Source organism: Coptis chinensis, chromosome 9 (assembly GCF_015680905.1).
Source record: "Coptis chinensis isolate HL-2020 chromosome 9, ASM1568090v1, whole genome shotgun sequence".
In the NCBI taxonomy this organism is placed as follows: Eukaryota; Viridiplantae; Streptophyta; class Magnoliopsida; order Ranunculales; family Ranunculaceae; genus Coptis; species Coptis chinensis.
Window position 1 is genome coordinate 81286218 of NC_141464.1, and position 23614 is coordinate 81309831.

At 35.6% G+C, this 23614-nt stretch overlaps 2 pseudogenes across 1 annotated transcript; both read right to left on the minus strand.

Annotated features, from left to right (window-relative positions):
* Window positions 1–5400: 5400 nt before the first annotated feature.
* Window positions 5401–10155, minus strand: LOC147478621 (DDB1- and CUL4-associated factor homolog 1-like; annotated as a pseudogene). The gene is made up of 11 exons (XR_015207722.1): window positions 10079–10155; window positions 9274–9355; window positions 9023–9129; window positions 8739–8918; window positions 7774–8654; window positions 7573–7670; window positions 7069–7493; window positions 6392–6994; window positions 6169–6299; window positions 5505–5595; window positions 5401–5428 (listed from the first exon to the last, which is right to left on the minus strand). The product of XR_015207722.1 is annotated as a DDB1- and CUL4-associated factor homolog 1-like (transcript).
* Window positions 10156–15328: 5173 nt separating this feature from the next.
* On the minus strand, window positions 15329–22680 carry LOC147478622 (auxin efflux carrier component 5-like; annotated as a pseudogene).
* Window positions 22681–23614: the final 934 nt, after the last annotated feature.

Genomic DNA, 23614 nt, shown 5'->3' on the forward strand with positions numbered 1-23614 from the left:
TAGAATAGAAGCAACATATTAGGGCCAGATGGCACAAGAATTTGTCTAGCAGGAACCAAAAGTTACAAATAGATCAGGCCACTTAAAAGACAAGATTCCTGTCATCATATTTGCTCTTCCAATATACACCTTTCAATCCAAGGAAAAAAAAATATTTGCTCTTCCTGTCATCTCTGTTATGCAACGTTTATGCTTGTTATGGAGATATCATAATAAAATAACAGTCAAATGCAGAAAAGGCAGCGTCGATAAAAACAGAGATGCATATTCTGATCCAAATCTCATTTCATTTATATACCACCGTTATGATTTATATATATATTTTAGGACATTCTCATATTTACAAGTTCCCATCATATTAGCACAAGAACATCCAAACTTCCAGCTGAACAAAGTTATGAAATAGTTTTTGAAAATAGAATCTATTCCTCACAAGTCTTGTCCAACATATAAATTTGTGTAACTTTGTATTATAAGTCCTACAACAGAAGAAAGTTGTACACATACTGCACTTGTGAATCTCTCATCCTAGTGGCTAGACATTAGTAGACATGGAAAGAAACTATTACCTCTTTAACTACATCTACAGATGATAAACAGTATATATACTCATAGATCGATCAGCAGTCAAAATGAGGTTATAACAACAATTTTAATTTTCACAACCAATCAATCAAATAAGCCAAAAAACCCTGTTACAAGTAATGAAACAAACAACCAAGAAAGAAAACCCCACCAAAATAACCACCCAATAGAAGATCTAAACCAGTAATAGAAGATCCAACATGTAGCAAGTTTCACAAAACAAAAAAACGAAAACGAACAGTCAAAAACCTCCATGAAAAGTAAAACCAGTGAAGTAATATAGATCAAACCATGCACATAAATAAGCCATAATAATAATAATAACAAAACAGTGTTTCATCACAAAAACAAAAAGGCATAGATTCGATTTGAACCTAAACTATACTACAAAGTACAAACAACCGATATATATATATATGAAGGTAATGAAACCGATTCAACATGCTTTGACGAGTATTTGAAAGAAAACAGAGAGATAACAGTCAATAGTTCAAAAAAACAACTTCCAAACCATAGTTTTTGCATGCAAAGAGGTAATGTGAACACAGAAAAAGGCTAGAACAGAGAGAAGCTCACCAAGCTTCACAGAGAAGCTACTACGAAAAGAAAAGAAGAAGGAAAATGTGAGTTGAGTGAGTGAGAAGAATAGGAGAGTAAAAAAGTGGACAAATGAGGACTGAAAGCTTTCATTTTGGTTAATAGTGATAGTATATTTCCTTTGCCTGCAAGCTAAAAGGTGGATAGAGACCATTGGGTACTTAATCAGGCTGCCACGCGTACGTCAATCAACGGTTCCTATCCACTCTCTTCTTTGTCTTAATTTTTTCTTGTTATTCAACAACTTTTATCTCCCCCACGAATGAGACAAAAAAAGTCGCCACCCTAAACCTGCTTGGAGCCCAAGAAATTTGACCAAGACCTTTATACCCTCTTAAATTTCTATCCTTTGATTCCTTTTGCTAGAGAGCCACGGTCCTTTGATATATGAAACAAAATAATTATGTCAGGGTAAAATAAAAATGAAAAGACTGTTCTCTTTCTCAGTTAAACTTTTTGGAACTTTAACAATAGTCTCATTTTCTCGTCTATTAAAATTCAACATCCATTTATTTTTGAGAAAGAACATGGTAACCAATAATTCAATTCATTTTTTGTGTCAAACTTTTTGCACAACCATGGGTCCTTGGGAAAGGTATAACATCCCTTCTTCTTTTTGTCATTCCCGAACTTAAGCCTTTCAAAGCCCAACCAAAAGCCCGCATATCCAAGCTTCTGGACATAAGATTACCAAGGGACAAATGAGAGTTCAACTGTGTGACTAGACAGCTAACTATTGGGATTTGCAGGTCCAAGTTTTGCAAAAATCAAACTCCATTTTTATCCTAGATGTTGTTACTAGATAGATGCAAAGAGAATCAACTTTAAAAGAAAAAAACGGTTTTTCTATCTACCTATGACCTATCAATGCCACAATGTACTATAATCAAATTCATCTTCCAATATACATTTTCCTACAACCTTATATGCAGTTGAAGTCGTCAACTTTATCTAACAGTAATCCAATTGCCGGATGACACTAAGTCGCACATTCTATTCGCTGCCTTGTCCTTGTCGACGACCTCCTCCTTTCACACCTAAGCCTTGAGAAAGGTATTTTTGCTTGGAGTTGCCTTTTTCCTAGAGTCTGGTCCGTCGGAATCATAATCTAATCCAACATCTAAGACGCTCGCTGGTGAGCAAGCAGCAACTTCACTGTTAGACTTCTTACCAGTACGTTATGAAGGGATGGCTAAGTAATTCTTGAGTAGTATACCTCATTACCTCCCTTTTTGGGTCCCTTTGCAAGTCCAATCCATCCTTGGAAAGTTTGGTTGGAAAAGGAGGAACTTCATTGCTGGATGCAATCTTCAAAATTGACGCCATCCAAGGCGGTCTTCCTGATGGGGCTTGATGTTTTTCCATTCAATGACTAAAATATCTTTGAGGCTGACAAACTGATGATGGAATGTAAAACAAAAAATTGATTTTCTTCAACATGTTCGAGCACTCAATTAAGTTGGGACTGGATACAACTATACTAGCAGACGAGACTCTAGACAGAAAGAACTTAAATGTCCAGGAAGTGTGTTCAAATTTATTTTTTTCTTTCGGTACACTTACATATATGTATATAAGATCCAGAACAATGGTACACTTACAACACAAACACTCAAAAGCATTCTTTCCAATAAGACTCTTCCTTGTATCTGAAAAAATCCTCCGATAATTATGAATCATGTGTATAACAAACTTTAGGTCAGATCCGAAAGAGATCCAACCTAGGCAAAATGTAAGACTAACATATTGTATTATAACCAACAAGCCCCAAAAGAATATCTGCAGTGTGTCATGGAGGATGAGCAGATACTGGGAAATGGAGGCTGCTGAAACTGTTGCTCACTCTGATAAAAAAAGGGCGCCTCCCAGCATTTTCATTCTATTTGATTTCAAAAAGGGGTACAGAGGGGTCAGTCAAGTACATGATAAAATACATGTTGACACAGCAAGGAGGCCTCCTGCCCCCACCTCATCCCCCAATCAAAGGTGGCTGAAGAAGGAATGGGGTGACTCCATAAAAACATCACTATGATCTCAAGGATTCCTGGCACCTAAGAGGAATTCCTTCTGAAGTAAAGTCATCCTCTTCATCTATGTGCTTAGGGATGCGACCAGGCATACCTGTACAAGAATGTGCTCACGACATGATGAATCCGAATTTTCTCCATAATTGAAAAGTAATGCAGAATGCATGTAAGAAATCCAAAACAATCATACCATCTGCCATGTTGTTTGTTTTGTGTAAAAGAAATGTCCCAGACAGGATTGTAAGAAAACCACACATCTCGGTGACAATCTGAGTTGCATTTTGTCGATCCCAGTCCTGAAGAAAAAAGTTGTAAAAATGCTAATACAAAACAAAGAATAACATTTACATGCAAAGGGAAGTTGGAGATGACCACAATATCAAAACTTTGAGATGGTGGTTGCAAGTTGCTACAAGATGGCGTACGACATGTGGTCAACCCGCAGTGGGGTTTCTTTTTCAAAAATCTCATCTATATACTCCTTAGCTGCAAAAACAATCCCATGTCTTCATCTTGCTCTCTAGATGCGTGTATCAGTATTACACTGTAGATAAGATTACACTAGTTCTGCATTTCGATAGGTTATGAACTTCTGATCAGGTGAACTCTGAGCTGCATTTCGATAGGTTATGAACTTCCTAATACTGTTGTAGGTGACTTTGAGTGTGAAGTTTCCTCTCAAAGATGCAGTCCAGCAATAATTTCTCGTGCTATAGCTTAAGCTAACCATCTAATCTAAGCAGTAGCATCTCAACTCAAGGAATAGCTTTTCCCTAAAGAGGAAAGAGCAGCTATGACCCCATGACGTGTACGTGTCGGATAAACCAAATCTTCATTGAATTCTAAACGGTTCTCTTCCACTATTCATAGTAAAAAATAGTCAAGTTTCCCTGAAAACTGAGTGTGAATCTTATTCATCGGTAAATATAGACTATAGACCATGTGCTCATACTTATTTCCTTTTATTATATTTTTCAGTAATAGCTAATACACCATGTAATCATAATTTTGAACGAAAAATCCACCAACATGCCAATCAAGTGTACATCTTCCAGTGTTAGTCTCAATCTGCTCATCTGTTGTCACTTTGGGGCATAAGCATGACAACTAACACTTTGGAGGTCCCACTACCTAGTACCTATCACCAAAGAACTCAATCTACCAATCCTTAATCCTTGTTTTCCCCTTATTGTCAGGTAAAGTGCAGCCAGTAAGCAGAAATAAAAAGAAAGTTGCATTTGTTCATCAAAGTGTGAAATTAGTATTTAAACAAGCTTACCTTAAACATGATCACACTGGCCAAAATGGTCAACATTGTAAACATCACATAGTATATAGGTGATACAACAGCTGTGTTGAATGTGTCAAGGGCCTGCAAATTAAAATGAGGAATCAAACACACTTCCAGCCCAATCACTCAAGAAAATGATGAAGAAGAATTGTATATTTTTGTACATATATGGATAAGTATCAGACAATGCAAAAGCGATCACACTCCAGTATTAGGTCAACCAACAAAAATGCATGCAAGATTACACTTGCATAAAGAAAAACACCTGAAAGGAGGGAAAATTGTGAATACCTTGTTTAAATAGTTCATCTGTGTAAGCACGCAAGTCAAAACGACTAGGGCGAATACCCACATCTGGGGAAATATTAACTGATTCGTTCCAGAAAATGTCAATTTCAAAGCAATTCCAAGCGCTTTAACACTCATGACCTGTCAGAGATACTAGCAATTATAATTTTGCAATTTGCACAAGAAAATAAGAGTCACAAAAATAAACATTTTACTTACAAAGTACCTACCGATAAAGAACCTACTAGTGAACAGACCCCAACATACACCATTATATGAGTCTGTCCATAATGTGGTATAACACGGACAATAAGTATAAAAACAGCTACAATCACCAGAGCAGCATACAGGAGGAAACCTGTATGAAGACAAGCTTGATACATTAGTACTGAATGACCTGATCAAAGAAATAACTGTAAAGTAGTGCCACGATCTCACGACAAGTCGACAACCATATATGATAGACCAAATGGAATCACCTGCCTCTGTAGCAAGGTCCCATACTTCTGCCACAGATTCAATCATTTGTTCTTGAGGAGCATGTAAAACAATTGTAGTTGACCCTACTACACAAAGAACACAACCAAGAACACCGAAGATGTGTAGCCTCTCCCTTAAGATGATATGTGCAAGTACAGCACTGCAAGATAAGATCGAATTAGAAGATGGTATTATAGAACGAAAGTTGCATTACAGCGTTGGACTTTGATTCGTGCCTGATGATGATGCTCAGTGCACCAAGAGGTGTGACCAAAATAGCTGGCGCAAATGCATAAGCAGCAAAGTTGGCAATTTCACCAACAACCACTGCAAAGTATGACGTTAAGCGTTAGTACATGCATTTTTTTAATATCACGCAGACAACTATTAACTTATGCTTAATAGCTGATAGATATCGACCATAAAACTGCTGAAAAGTTACTTCGCACTTAGTAGAATATATATAATGTAAAGTTCTATATAAAATTTGCAAAGAATAAGTCGCTGAATCTAAGACAAACTAGGGGTGCCTATAACCTTTGTTCAAAGAAAACAAGTCTGGTCACAAGGAACAAAATGACACAGTTTCAGTATGCCCTAGACTTATATATGAGCATTTTTTTTTTCCGTTATAATAAGTTTAAAGTGAAAGCAAAGAGGAGTTTAGGTCAATAAATATACCAGGTATTTTTTGTTTTCTATTGTTCAACACATGATTTAAGGCCTTCCAGACAGATCTAACAGATTTTCTTACAAAACAATCTAAAGATTATTCCCGTCGCAATAACTGGTTAAGAAAAAAGTCAAAAAATAATAAGTAAACAAACTTATGACCATAAATTTCCGGACTTGTATTTCTGTAGCAAACAGAAAAAAAACTGAATAAAGTGATTGTGCTACCTGAGCAAGTTCAAAGATTATATTAGTTAAGTATTGCCACAAAACACATTGACCAGGGAGAGTAACACATCGTACGGACACATAATAGGATATTGCACCAAGTCATGCAAATAGCGCTCAGCAGGTGGGGCCTAAGAGATGAACAAGTCATTCAAACTGACAATGCCAAATAGAAGAATGTGAAAACAAACAGAAGGAAGAAAAAAGCCTCATATAACTATACCTGAGATAATTCCAACAGGATTATATGACCATTACAGCTTAAGAACTTATCTACTGCGGGCCAACGCGTTCTCACAAAAGCAGGGCCGAGCTTTCGGTCCCGCTGTATTTGAACAAACACGGCGTCAATAGCCTCGTTACTGATGTCAAGAGGCTTATAAGCAGCCCTTGCACTAGAAATATTTCTGGCAATGCTTCGATGAGTTTTATTTGGGCGAATGGAATCCACAAGCAAGAGAAGATGAGCTCTGAAAAACTGCCTCAATGCAACACAAGTGTGGTAAGCGACTTGTTTCTCCGAAGCTGTCAGTAGCTCTGAAGATGATCTATCATTTCGAAGCAATCCAGGATTGGACAAAGCGAGTGTACCAGAATTACCTCCAAATCTCACAGAGGCAGCACCATGTAAGAGAATTAGTACTTTCTCCAAACCCTCCTGAGCGTCGAAAGCATCAAGAACCGCTTTGAATACGAAAGCCGCAGCAAAGAATACAGCGGCATTCTTTCTGGCTTGATCTTGAGGGCACTGAAGAAGCTGAAGAGCTAACTCAACCACCTGATGGATAACATCAGTAGGAAGAGCACAAACACGTTCCATAATTCCCTGCAAGAACTAGATGAGTAACACATGGTAATAGTCCATGTTAAAGAACTCTAACAAGGTTTTTGTTAACCAACCTGAAGAGATCCAATAGTAAATAAGCACGATGAGAGACCGAAGAAAGTCTCAGCAACTCTTGGCACAGCAAGAAGTTTTTGCATGCCACCACGGGTCACTTAATAGAGCAGCAAATTTCCGGTGTGCAGCTAATGCACAAATTAGCTTCAGTACATCGGGCAGAAGTAGCATGCCCTTTGGTATCTCTGTGTTTTTAGAACTCTTTGCTAAGAGTGCGAGACAAACATCCACTCCTTTTTCATGCAAAACGGGGCCAAGAACTTCAACATATTCTCCCAGAATTTCAAGACACTGTATGCAATATTTTTCTCTCAATTGTGCAAGAGATTCATTGTCCAAGAAGAAATTCCCTTCTACCTCCTCTTCTATATCTGCCTCTACAGCTCTTGAGTGTGTTGAATCATCATGAGTGTTACCAGAGGTCCTGCAACACATAGCAGTCAGAATAACATCCATTTTGAAGATGAAGAGAATAAATTAAGTATCAAATGATTTTCACATGCCTTGAGACCTCCGTTGCATTAGCGGCATCGACAACAGTAGATGCGGCTTCCAAAGCAGCCAAAACTGCAGCTTCCTCGTCATTAGTAGTTTTCAATGCCTAATTAGATAGCATATATCAATGACTTTAAGTTTTCACAAAGAAAAAAAAATTAACAACCAAATGAGAATAAAATCTGAAAGGATCTGAACACAGTTCTTACTTCTAAGGCAGCAGTATTGACAAGTTCTGCAGCGGCATCACCAGCCGCTTTAATGGCCTCGGCAGGCGCATTGGCTGCCATGGCTTCAGCTTCAGCAGCTCTGGTTGCTTTCTTTACCAAATCAGATATGTCCTTTGTACCAACTTTGCATTCCAGGAAGTGATCATCGTTATCCTCCCTTCCCATGTGAATGGAATCAGCATCATTCTTACTTGATTGCTTTTTGGGATCAGCCGCTCCTCTCATTTCTGTATTTCTTAATACATTCCTTTACCTTATGCTCCGTCCCTGTCCAAATTTTATTCCTGACACTGGTGATGTTAAAGCCCTTTCATTCTCTAAGGCTCCTTCAATACTCCTTCCTTTTCCTCTAAGCCTTGACCATCGGTTTGCTCTGCGCCTTGAAGGATCATCTCGTGTATTCTCATCAGCATCTTCGTCTCTTATGCTTGTCCCATATCTCTCACTAAACTTAGCCTTCCCATCACGTGACTCACGATTATGTCTTATTTCTTCCTCAATCAACTCAACACCATCTTCATCCACCTCACAAATACCTCCACCTTCACTCAAATCATCATCTAATTGTTCCTCCCCATGGACTTGCTTAAGGGAAATCCTTTTATCACGGTCCCTCTCAATGCTACGATCATCTAGTAACACCTCATCGCCTAAGTGAGTAGCATCCAAGGCTTGCCTAAATCTACCCCTATTGTCCTCTCTACCTCTAATGCAAGTAGCACCAGCTGTATTCTTACCCTCTGCTAGATAACTTACTTCTTTCTGGTTTGTGCTTGTCTCCCCAAGAACCCGGTCCGAAGATAGCGATAAGCTTGGCTGACAATCCTGATGTCAATACATCTTCCACCACTTGACCACCTCTGAGATCATCAATTGAAAAAAAATAAGTTAGAAGAGAGAGTAAACCGGGTATGAGACCAATAAATCCAATTACAAATACCAACCCAGCTAAGCATACAGCCAGAAGTCCAGTGCCATAAGTCTTCAGCATTTCAGAATATGTAGGTTGGTCTCCACAATGCTCATGTTTCTCCTTATATTCATCAACAGCTAACCTCACATTGTCATCCATTACCCTTTTTTTTAATGTTTTCCACAACGTCGTCTTCAAAGACATGAGGATACTGCATCCCAATTGTGGATCATTGTTAAAACAAAAGTATCCATGATTGTGTCAGAGTAAATCAAACTAAATAAATTATAAGAGCATAGAAATGAATGAGCTTACACTCCAGGTCTGAGAAGTAGTCTTGCAGCAGCTGATTTCACACTAGTTGAGTATCTAGCTTCAGATAAAAAGCTAGATGATATCAACTCAAAGAAATCTTCATTATCCTGAAAGAGACTTGTATCTTAGAACACATAAGAGAATTGTAAAGCTTATTTAGAGATGACGTGGACAGTATCAAGAATTACCAACTGATTAGAGTTTTTTGAAAAAGTAATTAAAATAAAAAGGGATTGCAGTTCATATCTTACTCGGACCAAGTTCCCCAGCCTTCCAATGTTATGAGAAGCCCTTCCATTACTGGGAGAGGAATCTCCAGACTCCTCGACATACCTGAATGGTAAGAAAACAGAAAAACAAGGAAACTTTCAAAGGTTAAACCAAGTACGAGCGACTTACCAGATAAAACAAACCTCCAGCTTATTTAACTAAAATTATCAAACTTGAAGATTTTTATTTCACTTTTATCTCTTCTTTAAGAGAGAGGGGGAGGCGGGGATTGATGTCAATTTCAAACATGAAATCCGAATATATGCTGTCAAAGGCGTAAGGGCCCGCCATGGAAGCCTTGCCCTGTCGCCGCCTGGGCAGCACCTTTGACCAAGTCAACATACATTTTGACCCAAAAAAACTAATGTCTGCTTTAAAGTAACATACATTAAATGTCTACATCTCGAAAACTAAATTTCTTGCAGTTTGTTTATTCTTTTTATATTTTCTTCTCTTAAGCTTTTTATATTTTTAAGTTGCTTTTAGTTTTAAACGCCTTTCCCACCTTGCCAAAGTGCTGCTGGGTAAGTCATGGGAAGACTTTGAAGCAGGCGAAACACATAGGCATTAATGTGACAAACTACTACCAGTAAACATAAATAATAGAGAATACTGCTAACCAAAAATGGGCATTCTCAAAACTTAATCTTCCAATGCATACTAATAACAACAATCCTATCTCGAGAATTCAAACCTAATCATATTAATACTATAGCACATAATTTTTCAACTATGTTAACTTCAAGAAAAGCCCGTACCAAAAAAAAAAAAAAAAATGAAAACTACCTCGATTCTTCAGTCTCAAGCATAGAAGCTAATGCATGAATAAGTTTAGGGCTTGGATCATAAACTCTTGAGCTTTGTTAACCAAAACATCTTCTTCGGTTTCAACTTTCTGTTCTTCTTCTTCTGGTTCTGGTCTTCCCCTTGATTTTCATCTTCTGTTATTATAGCAGCAGCAGTTGAAGAAGAAGCGGGTTCCATTTAAAAAAAAAATGAAAAAAATTAGGTTTTGAGTATTTATAATTTTGTACAGATGAAAAAAGAGGGTGTGTGTGAATTAGGAAAAATTTTAATACCTAAAAGTGGTGACTAGAATCATCAGTGACGATTGACACATTTTTTTTGGTCCTTTTGCGTGACCGGTGGGTTTTTAAATTAGTCCCTATTGGTGTCATGGTTTTGGTTGTTAGTCATTAGTTTTTATGTGGAGTAGTAATTAGTCCCTGATTTAAGGCCCAAGTATTGGTGGATTGAACAGGGGTGTTAAAAGGGCCGGGTCAGGCTAGCCCGGCCCTCAAACCATAAAAGCCCTCATTAACGGAAAATCGGAAACTGGATGCAAATTTATTGAACTAACCTCAAACAATAATTAACGAGAAATCAGAAACTAGATGCAAATGCAACATCATCGAATAATAAACGAAAAATCGGAAACTGGATACAAATGTATTAACTAATCTCAAAAAATGATTAACGGGAAATCGGAAACTAGATGCAAATGCATTGAACTGAGCTCGAAAAATAATTAGCAGGAAATTGGAAATTGGATGCAAATGCATTAAACTAATTGCAAAGAATAATTAACAAGAAATCAGAAACTGGATGCAACTACATTGAACTAACCTCAAAAAATAAATAACATAAAATCATAAATTGGATGCAAATGCATTGAACTAACCCCAAAATATAGTTGTGTTATATGTTGTGGGAATGTCTCGATAAGTATAGTTTTGCATTTAAAACGGTGTTTATCTTCTTTTTTTTCGTATAATTGGGAACACCTTGCTATTCAAGTAGCTTCAATATGAATTTCGTCTTATTAGACAATCTCACAAAACTTCAGTCAAACTTCTATTATTAAACAACAAATGAAGTTGAAGGGTTTTATCAATGGTGAGTTATTTTTTTTAATAGAGAGTCCGTGGAGTTTTCATGTTATAAGAAATTTGGATGAGTGAGCAATATAATATTTGTATATAATAGTTATGCATATATAGTTGCATATATTTTTTAGAATAATTAATATGACAAGACCCGTTCGTAGATAATTTTTGAAGATCCCACATAGTGAGTCAGGTATATAATTTAAATACTAATTAACGGAAAATCAGGAACTGGATAATCTTTGATGATCCCATATAGTAAATCAAGCATAATTTATTTTTATGTCATGTTTGCAAGGACACTACAGATGGATAAGTAGAAAGTTGGTATTACACACCACATTGGATAATTAAAAGGAAATCGAAAAGTGGATTCAAATACATTGAACTGAGCTCAAAAAGTAATAAACCGAAAATCGGAAATTTTATGCAAATGCAATAAACTAAACTCAAAAAGTAATTAACTAGAAATCGGAAACTGGATGCAACTGCATTAAACTAACGTCAGATAATAACTAATGGGAAATTAGAAATTGGATGCAAATCCTTGAAAAATATTTTACGGGAAATCGGAAACGGTATGCAAAAATGCTACAAATAAACCTCAAATAATAATTAACGGTGAATTAGAAACTGGATGCAAATAATGCATTAAACTAATCTGAAAATATAATTAACAGGAAATCAAAAACCAAATGCAACTGTATTGAACTAACCTCATAGAATAATTTACGGGAAATCAGAAACTGGATGCAAATGCATTGAAATATAAAAAACCTCAAAGAATAGTTAACGAGAAATCAGAAACCGGATGAAATTGCATCGAACTAACCTCAAATCATAAATAATCATAAATCATAAACTAGATGCAGATGTATTGAACTAACCTCAAAGAGTTATTAATGAGAAATCGAAAACTGGATGCAAATGTAATAAACTAATCTAAATACTAATTAAAGAATATATAAACATAAAAAAAATGGATGCAAATGCACTGAACTAACCTCAATGAATAATTAATGGGAAATCATAAATTTGATGCAACTGCATTGAACAAGCCTAAAAAATAATTAACGGGAAATCGAAAACTTGCTACAAATGCATTAAACTGACCTCAAAAAACAATTAACGGGAAATCGGAAATTGGATGCAACTGTATTGAATTAACCTCAAAAAATAATTAACGGAAAATCGAAAACTGGATGCAACTGCATTAAACTAAAATCATATATTAACTAACAAGTTGGGAAATCAAAAATTGGATGCAATATCCTTGATGAATATTTAACGGAAAATCAAAACTAGATGCAAATGCATTGAAATAACCTCAAAGAATAGTTAACTGAAATCGGAAATCGGATGTAACTACATCGAACTACCCTCAAAGCATAAATAACCGAAAATTAGAAGCTAGATGCAAACTAACTTCAAAAAATAATTAATGAGAATTCAGAAACTGGATGGAGATATATTAAACTAACCTCAAAGAGCAATTAATGGGAAATTGGAACATTGATGCAAATGCAATTAACTAATCTCAAAGAGTAATTAGTGAAACATTGAAAACTATATGGAACTCCACTAAATTAACCTTAATGAATAACTAACGGGAAATCGTAAACTTGGTGCAACTGCACTGAACTAACCTCAAAGAATAATTAACGGAAAATCAGAAACTTGATATAACTACATTGAATTAACCTCGAAGAATAATTAATGAGAAATCGGAAACTAGATCCAACTACATTGAACTAGCCTCAAAAAATAATTAACGTAAAATCAGAAACTTGATGCAAATGCATTGAACTAACCTCGAAACATAGTTGTATTATATATATGGAGAATATAATATCTCGACAAGTATAGTTTTGCATTTTAAGTAGTGTTTATTACAATTATTTTATTATGATTGTGAATGGATTGCTATTTAAGTATCTTCAATATCATCTTCGCCACATTGGACATTCTCACAAAATTTCAATCAAACTTCTATTATTAAACATAACAACAAAAATAAATCGATGGGTTTTACCAAGGTTTGGTGCTTTCTTTTGATAGAGAGTGGTGCAAGAAATTTGAACAAGTGATTAATATAATTTACATATCTCATAGATATGAATAGTTGCTAATATTTTTTAGAATAATTAATATAACGACACCCATTCGTAGGAAGAATTCGAAAGCTAGTTTTAACTAAGGATATAAAACTTATTTTTATATATTTAAAAAATGAGATATAGAGATGGTGGAAAAGATGAGAGCCTTACACTTTCAATATTGAACTATGTTACTACGTTATAATTGCATGTTAACTTAGTCTTTATATAATGTATATATCTCTCTTTCATTTAATTATAAAAAATGTATATGTTATGTTCTAATCTAATCATTATTGAATACTAATTGTAATGAAAAAAGTTGATATAACCTAGATAATTAAATTATAAAACATATATGCAATGTAAAACAACAACAAAAATTATGAGGGTAAAGTGAGGACTGGTGAGGGCCTAATGAGGGTCGGGTTCATGTCCCATAACCTAAACCCTAGCCCGCCCCTAATAGGCATGAGGGTCGGACCAGCCCGCCCCTCAAATCTATGAGGGCTAGCTTTTTGAGGGATTTTGCAAGCATTTTGGAGGGCCGGGTTGAGGGCCTAAAGGCCGAATTATCACCCTTAACAGTGACAATGGCGCGCGACATTAGTAATGACGAGTAAAAAAAAAAATTTGGAAAGACATTACCACTATCGCTCCGCATCTGCATCCAAAATCCCAAATTTGCTTCCACCTAAAGTTTGATTTCCGCGAAATTCCGAATTTTGGAAGCAAATTTGGAGAATTTGAGAGGTGATACTACCACCTAGAGATGCTCTGAGTTTATGACTTTATTCCCCTAATCCTTTACCCATTTTCCCTTGTGAAGCTGGGACTCGATCCCAAGACCATGGCCAACCTCCCAAGACTTGACCAGTAGCTGAACAACTTTTTTAAAGTCGGGCCTTTTATTTTTTAAACAAATTGATCATTAAGACCATAGTACAAAATATCGCAATATCTATCGAGATTTCAGAGAAAGATACATAGATATCACGATATGTTCAGAGATATATACTACTGCAAATATCGACGATATTTCGACATTATTTGTGATATTTTGCGATATTTGGAGATATTTTACAATATTTGGCTATATTATGTGTATGTAACAATTTTATTTAATATTTACCATTATATTTCAAATAAATATAAATAATGTATCACGATATATCAATAAATATCTATGATATTTGTTGATATTTTATATATATCCACGATACATATCGAGAAATTGAGTATCGATAAATACTCATATCCTGATATTTTGTATTATGATTAAGACTATTCAGACCAACCTAAAACATGAATACAATTACACAACTACACAAGTAAACATTTTGGGTGAAATGTTGAAGATTTAAGACTAGTTTGAGTTTTAATTTAGGTACTGAAGCTCTCGTCTTGGGCCCTTCGAGTTTAAAAGACAAACATCGGAGTAACACAAGAGAGAAGGCAACGACAGATAGGTAATTGCAATGTGGTGATCACATATACAAAAGAAACACTTAGACAATTGCAATAACCAAAGAAAACGACAACCTTTGTTTCCAATAAACTTCCTAAACTTGTGGTTTGGTGATGATACATACATTTGGAAAATTATGGACAAAGCCCAAATACTTTGGTCTTTACTTAATTGTTTTCCATTTTATAAATAAAATTGACAAATGCCATGTTTTCCATTTTGGCACAGGGCCCAATTCAATCTCAGAGCCACCCATAACTGCTGATGTGGACAAATCAGATTCACTTGTCTCGTGGACATGATTTCGTTGTATGTCCACAAATTCGCTCTCATAGCCTAAATTGTCTACTTCCAAAAAACGCAGACGGTTATAGGGGTGGCAATGGGTCGGGTTCGTGTCGTGTCATATTCGGGTTACATGTTAGGAGAGCAAACCCAAACCTGACCCAATTACTAATCGTGTCAAGTTTGTCAAACCCAAACCCAACCCGCATATGTAACGGGGTCACCCGTTCGGGTCAATTTCGGATCGGGTTAACAAATAACCCGTAAGTTCTTTTTTTTTAGATAAAGAATATTTATTAATCTAAATAATAAAAGAACTTGCAAAAGTGCGCAGAGTTGTTGAAACACATCTGTTGAACGCCTGAACCAAACAAGTGAAACAACCTGTTAGCCAAAAAAAAAAAACATAACCAAACTAGAAACAACCATGTCTAGTTTGTCCACTTTGCTACCTCGTGGGCAATTTAAAGCCCAGGTGATGCTAACAATACTAGCATAATTAGGATTAAGAGCCAGCTTTAACCACACAATCTTCATGAGAGACTATAATGAAGTTCTAGGACTATTGGCTACCATACTCTATTTATTTCCTTCCATGTCCTTTGTTGTTTCAAATGATACAATGTGAGAATCCGTGGTGTTGGGTGTTGTTAATGCGATATCACTTCTCGTCTTACGGAGCTCTAACATGAACAACAAAATTGTAAACCATATGATTGCTCCCACTATCGAAGCCTGCACAACGAGGTCCACTGCACCTGGGCCATACATGGCCTTAATTAAGTAAGGGAACCCCTACCAGCAAGTGTATTGGTAAGAGTAGACAAAGAGAAGCTTGTTATAAACCAACAATCGCTACCCTTATAATTACACTTAGCCCATAAGACCAACACTACCAAGATAACAACTTTTGATATCGCATCGGCACCAATAAACAAGTAATTCATATCAAAGGGATCGACATGAGCTATGAATTCAAAGGTGAAAAAGGAAGAGTGAAGAAGGAAACAAGTTTGTTAATTAATGTCGACGGATAAGATTTTTTTTGCGTAACAAGGTGTCAATTAATGTCGTAGAAGAATGAAAGGCCCTGGTTTTGAAAAGAAGTTTCGTTGAGAAAGATCACTCAATGTCTTATAAATATTTGTCGGAAAGTTTAACTTTCGGAAAGATTAAGCCCGAAAAAATCAGCTCAATGCCTTAGTAAAATTAATAAACTGTTGGAAATGTTCAATATTTTTTCGGAAAGATTCGGGCTCGAGAAAAATCGGCATGAAGTCTGTTAAAATTGTTTGCTCGAAAAATTTCGTAGAAAGATCGGAACAATGCCTTAGAAAAAAAAAAAATTAAGTCGGCATATAGTTTTTGAAGCGGAAAGAGTTGTCACGAGTTGTATAAGCAAAAAACTGATAAGGAACCATTGGCTTTTCCCAAACCAATGATTATGTGATTGTGTGAATGTAATATCATAGAGGTAAAAAAATTCTTGTAATGAAAATAAAAATAAAGTATGTGTTTGCAATTAAATACGCCATCAATTGCGATGTCCGATAACATATGTTTTGATTGTTTTGTTGATTGTAAACCGACAATGTTGTTGATTTATATAGATGACACGAAATAGAATGATGGGTAATACTAACTTTAAGCTTGCAAAATTAGATTTGAGCTTTAAAAAATGCTCGACGTTGTTGATAACCCGATTTTAAGCGAAGCGGGGTAACTTCATCGGATGTTGACATAATGCGAACAGTAATTAACTTAAGCGGCGTAAAATCGTTCAATTTAGGCCCTCGATTGTTTTGTTAAAATTAAATGTGGTAAGTTGGGCCGGTTTTTTGTCGAAATAACACGAAAGCATAACAAACATTCAACTTAGGCGCCAAAATTAAACGTGGTAATTTCGGCATCGATTTTGTCGGGCGCGACTAACGCCTAGCGGTAAAAGCGTTAACTAGGATCGACGAAATGTCGCGTGCTAATTTCGCCAGATTTTATTGCGGCGATAGTAATGATAAGCGTAAAGCGTTAAACTTAGGATCGGACGAAATTAAAAGCGTGCTAATTTACGATTTCGGATTTTGTAATAGCGATAGTAACGATGACTAGCGTTTAAAAGCGGCGTTCAACTTAGATTAATGAAATTAAGCGTGGTAATTTAAATTGATTTTGTCGGGCGAAAGTAGCGTTGCAATGGAAACAAAATTATAACATTAGAACTTCGGGTTTTCGTTCAACTTGTTAATTTTTGAAAGCTCATTTAGTAAAATAACCAAAACTTAAACCTTGTCGGGGGCTATCGGAAATAAACCAACAATGTCAAGGTCCCATTTCGTTTAAAATGACCAAGGTTTATGGATTGGATGACGCCATCGCGGGAAGTTGACCCATATCATATATCATGTGTTTGACAAGGCACACACTTCTCGGACAAACGCTTTAACATCCTTTGGCATGTATGGCCACCAATACCATTGGGTCATTGCTATGTGAGCCACAATGGAGACTTCGCCCGGAGTGGTGTTCACATAGTCCTGAATGAATTCCTTCGAGGCCTAGTAAATTGTTTGTTCTGCCCAAACAACGAATGATAGGATTGAGACTTGTGCTGCTGTGATAAAGTTTTTTAGTCATCAGGAATTCCTGAGCATCGTCAGCTGCATGATCGTCGTCGGTAGATACCGAGACATTATCAGTGCCAAGCTCGTTAGAATCATCTTACAGCATAAGTGGTTAATCCAGTGTTGTCATAACAGTGACGACTTGATTTTCCACGGATAAGTATGCGATAGAATCAGGATGCCTTACATCATAACGCGGATACTGTACAGTAATGATAGATGTAAAATTTCATGCAATTCGTTGAACGAAGTCTAAATAAACGTCCATTCTATCATTGCGAGCCGGATATTATCATTCAAATTGGATAACGACTAGCTTATAATAACTAATCGTAACTTAGTCGCCCCCAACTGAAGAGTTGTGCGTATACCACAAATGACAGTTTTGGACTCGGCCATATTATTTGTCGCGTCAAATCCCTAATGTAGAGACTTCTCAATTATGTATTCATTCAGCTTCAAGATGACACAAACAAGACCGGAGGCAGACTTATTATGCGAACTATCGGTGTAAATATAGCAAGTAGCTGATATATCCGATAAATATTTCAAGTCATCACCCCCGGGAGGTAATTACAATTAGAGATCGACGTTTTCCTCATCGAGTAATGCTTTCGACATAAGAATATCATCAATAAGAAAATCAGCTATTAGCGAAACCAAAGTTTGTCTCTGTTTAATTGTATGAGTGTCTGAGACAATGTTGTAAACGCTAAGGTAATTTTTCCATTCTGCGACTCGATCCGTAGACGTTGTGAAAAAACTTGCGCAGCGGATATTCGACAAGTATAAACTTCGACTATTCCTTCTTTGAAATAAGCTTAAGACATCTGACAGTATGAAACAAGGCTAGTGTAATATTTTCAATACAAGAATGCCTCGAGACATATGACGGACATTATCCGGTGAAAAAACCGGATGACGAAGAATCGTCAGAGGCAATAACTTCATGCTGAATAATTTGGCGCATCGGTGGAACGGTAGCCGGGTCGTATGCAATCGGATGTTGAAAATGAATAGGAGGGAGTAGTTCGATACCGCCAGGTTGACTTGGAACCGCACATTCGCGATGATCGTCAGTAAGTGCATCGAGAACTTAGGCTCGTCGAGCATTCATCATAACTTTTGTAGAACGTGATCGTCGGTTTTGTATAAGAACCGCAGACGACGCCAATTATGTTTCGACCAGATATGATCAAAACATCAAGTGTTGATAAAAGAGACGAAGAACGTAGAAAAGTAATTGGAAAAATGATGGTGATCGGGGGAATGATGAGACTGTACCTTGCGGTTGCCTACGTACCCAAATTATCAATGGGATCAAGTCTCAAGAATGTAGTTCTGAATGAAAAATAGTTTGGTATTTATATAGGTAGAGTAGAGAATCCTTGTAGCTCAAGTATTCTGTAGCTTGAGTCATTGTGATAGAATATAACTCTCAACTGATAATTATCTCTTTTGATAAGAAACGAATTTGGACATAAATTAACGTACATTAGTGGCAAGCCATGTGGCTAAGGTTCAACCTTAGACACATGAGTTAATGGGTTTGTACATCGATTCATGGTATTATTAGGTGGGCTTTAGCCCTGTCGATTAAACGAATAAAATGGAGATTCCTACCAATGGACGTTCGCCACGTAGGTGGGGGTCGAAACAAGCATCACACTGCTTGGGGGTGAATATGCGCCACCACTAGACTACTACTCTACTACAGAGTGACTTCAATCTTCAAATTAAAAGCCACCAGTTAAACTTTAGCCTTCCTTTGTATTAGCCACTTTCTTCAACCTCGGCCACAATTCTTCCATTCTTATCAGTCACGTTCAAGTTTGTGACATCCTCGCACAACTTGTCCACATTGGGCTCCATATTATCTATATTAGAAGGAAACCATTTGATGTTAAAGAAATTAACATGGCATGACAAAAAAAAAAAATAGAAAAAAATAAAAGAATCACACGCCTGACAGTCCAAATATCCAATCACGAGTGCAAATTAAAGCCTCAATATTTGCAGGCTTGAGGGCACTACGAAACTTATCGACAACCCTACCACCAATAATCTTTGAAAGTTGCTTCGAGGCAACGGTTGATATAGGAAGGATGAGAACATCACGAGCCATTAAAGATATATCAGGGTATCGATACTGATTCCCTTCCAAAAGTGAAGGACATCCAACTCTAATTTTCTATCCAATCTTGGTTCATCCAAGTATAACTCTAATTGACTTTTGTTGTTGTGAGTAGACATTTCTTCATCATCAAATGTGTCAAAATCCTGGATCATAAGATATGATAGGTGGTACATAGTCACAACAATATAAAATTGATAGAAACATATTTAAAGAACTATATAAATGTAGTTTTACCTCCATAACAGTATCAAGGCAATTTGGAGAATGATTTGATGGATTCTTTGAAGTGGTACTGGCAGACTCATTAACATTTTGCATATATTGAGCAAAAAGAGAAGACAATTTAGTAGAAACATCATCTAATTGAGATGAATCTTTACCAAAAAGCCTACTGTAACACCATTTCACAAATTTTAACTTGTATTGAGGATCTAATATCACAGCAATGGCAAGAATCCCAAAATAATCTGACCAGTACTTCTCAAATTTAAGGTTCATTTCAACAGCCATGGACCGTAGAAAATAAATCACCATCTTTTATAGCTTTGGCCAAAGTGTCTTGCACCATAAACACTTAGGGAAAGAAGAAGTTTGATGTAGGATACTGTGTCCCGGAAAATATGCAAGTCACCTTATAAAACACACCCAAAAACCGACAAATCTTCTCAACCCTACTCCACTATTCTCCAACAGGACAATGAGTATAATTCGAATCACTTAACTCTAAATGAATAAAAGCATTACGGTAGTAAAGAGCACTTTCAAGCATTAGAACGCGTTGAATTCCAACGAAGTTGGAACATCTTTGATAAACCCTTTTACGTTCCAAAGAAACTTGTGCAATACAATTAGAGAACCTTTGCTTTATTTGTTGTGAACCTTTCAAATACTTTACACTTTCTCTAATCTTCACAACAGAATAATCAATTGCTTTCAACCCATCCTGAACAATAAGATTTAGAATGTGCACACAACAACGAACTTGTAAATATTTACTGTTACATAATAAAACATTAGTTGAAACCTTCCTTAGTTAACTCTCCTAACTATTAAAATCTACAAGACAAACAAATTATTTTGTCCACAAGTCACTTCTTGCTCCACATGTCACTTTGTTTCATTCCCACATTATCTACCTACATCTGATAGACATCATGTTGGCAACCATATATCTTTCCCTCCCTCTTCCCACCTGACAATCTACTAACTTTATTCCCTTTCACACTATCCCAAATTTCATGCCCCCTATATATTCATTATATTAACACATCACCTCACCTATAATTTTACCCTTATCCATTTCTCCTCACAAATCTACACATCACCATAAAACCACGTTTATCCACCTGATCATATATATCCTACCCACTAACCTATTTGCCTTACATTCACAGGCTTTTTACAATTCCAATGGAGCAGCTCAATTTATCATTTTCATTCTAAACATATTTAGGTGCCTCTATATATATCTACGTATAGTTTAAAGCAGTCTCAAGGATACCATACAATATCAAACATAACAAAGATAACTCACTCTAAATAAGATCAGTCACATATTCATCCCAAATTTTCCACCTTTCAATCTTTCTCATTATTACCAAAATGTCATCTGCTCACCATCAATCGTTGTTAATGATATTATTGGTAATGGCAATTGGAAAATAGTTGTAATTAATTGCTTTCGAATTTGGGAAACAACAGATTATACAACATATCAATTCAAGAGTTTAGACATGCTGCTATTTGATGAACATGTACGTATATAATTCATTTTATTATTTATTCACATTAAACCTATTAAACAACTTAATTATGATTAACATTAATATCTTACTCTAACCCATTTGTTGTTTTTCTTACCATATTAGGGCCACGAGAACACACATAAAAAATCCCCGTTAAACGTTGAAACAAAGTTCAGACATCAATTCGAAGAAAATCACATTTACTATATCGAAGGGTTCACTCCTTATAAAGCAGTTAATTCCCGTAATTTAATCGCTGAAGAATGGATTCTATACTTCAAATGGACTACAAAAATTAAACCTCAAAATACAGATAATCTTCCATTTCCAGAATATGCTTTCTCATTCATCCCTTTCTCTGATATACCAAACCAGTTCAATACCAGACATCTAATAGGTCATCAAATATATAATTGATTTCAACTAAGCTTTTATATTTTTTTTATACATCATAATATAATCTAAAAATTTTGATGTCTTTTTTACAAATGTAGTTGGACGAATCTACACGTGGAACCAAGCCAGATCGATCAAGAAAAATAACGGACGTGATACCGTGATTAAGAAATTGAACTTCTAAATGAAGAGTAAGTTAACTAATAATACTAATATTACTAATAAATTTCCACTTGTGTTTTCTAAATTCATATAGTAACAAAGTTTTTACATGTAGGGGCTATCTGTTAAAAGTTACTCTTTGGGGCAGTGCAGCCAAACAACTCGATCGCCACAAAATCTGGAAAAATTCAAATAGATCGATTCTCATTGTTGCTTCTACAACTCTTAAATATGATAATGGTATTGTCATATATAATCAAATTATTATTATTTTATATATCTACTTTACATATCATAATATATTGTGTATAATATTTTAAAAATAATATCATCTTTTATATACGACAGGTGAATATGTGATGTCCTCTACATCGGCAACAAAGTTATATCTTAATTTAGACATTCCAGAAGTTGCGATTATTAAAAATAGGTATTATTGCTAAAGCAAAATTAAATTTAAGCTAAACAAATATTTGCAACTTAACATTTTAATGATGAAACTGTCTTCCGTTATATAGTCTAATTCAAAAAGAACCTCAACAATTGCAAGTACAACCTCCTCAATCACTATCCCAATCAATTGAAGGTACATCGTCGTAGGAACTCACTACTCTATCTGATATTCTTGAGTCACTAAATGATATTCCGTTACAGGTAATCAAAAAATATATATAGAATTTGTTTTTTTCTATATTATGGTTTTTGTACATTATTAACGATATTCTATTCAGGTTAGGTTACTCAATTCAAATGTGAAGCAACCATCTCCACTATACTTTACGATGATGGATGGTTTTATGTTGGATGTATAAGTTGTCCTAAATCAGTTACTAAGACTGACAATGTTTACAAATGCCCAACGCATGGAGTAACTCACACAGAAAAAAAGTAATTAAACTATACACAGTTAACATCATATATTTTATCACTTATACATACTAAACATTTTCAAATGCTCAGGTACCGTTTGAGAATGGAAATTATCGACGAAACTTCAAAAGCACGAGTTGTCGCATTCCGTGAAGCTGTTACACTTCTACATAAAACTGAAAATGAGCTACATATAATTGAATCACAGGTACAAAGCTACAATTGTTTGTCTAAATTTCAACCTTTTTCCATTTACAGTAACTTGATGTCTACAATAATTGATTGTATACATGGCGGTTATCTTGAAATACTCTTTGGAGCTCTTTCAAAATCTTATTGGATATAAAGCTATCTTTCAAGCTAAAAATAGATGAGTTCAACAGGCAACACAAAAATAGTTTCTTCACTGTTACAAAAATATGTCCTATTACAAGAGCTTCATCAAGCAAATAGGATCACAATAACTTAATCAAGCAACTAGGCTCTCAGTCAAGATACTTACACAAAATCCAGTTTGTACTGTTAATATAGTGTGTTAAGTTGTTTTTCTCTCTACTATGTCAACTGTTAATATAGTGTGTTAAGTCGCTTTTTCTCTTTGCGATCTCAGCTGTAATATGTACCTTTTCACTTAATTATGTTAATTATTAAATATT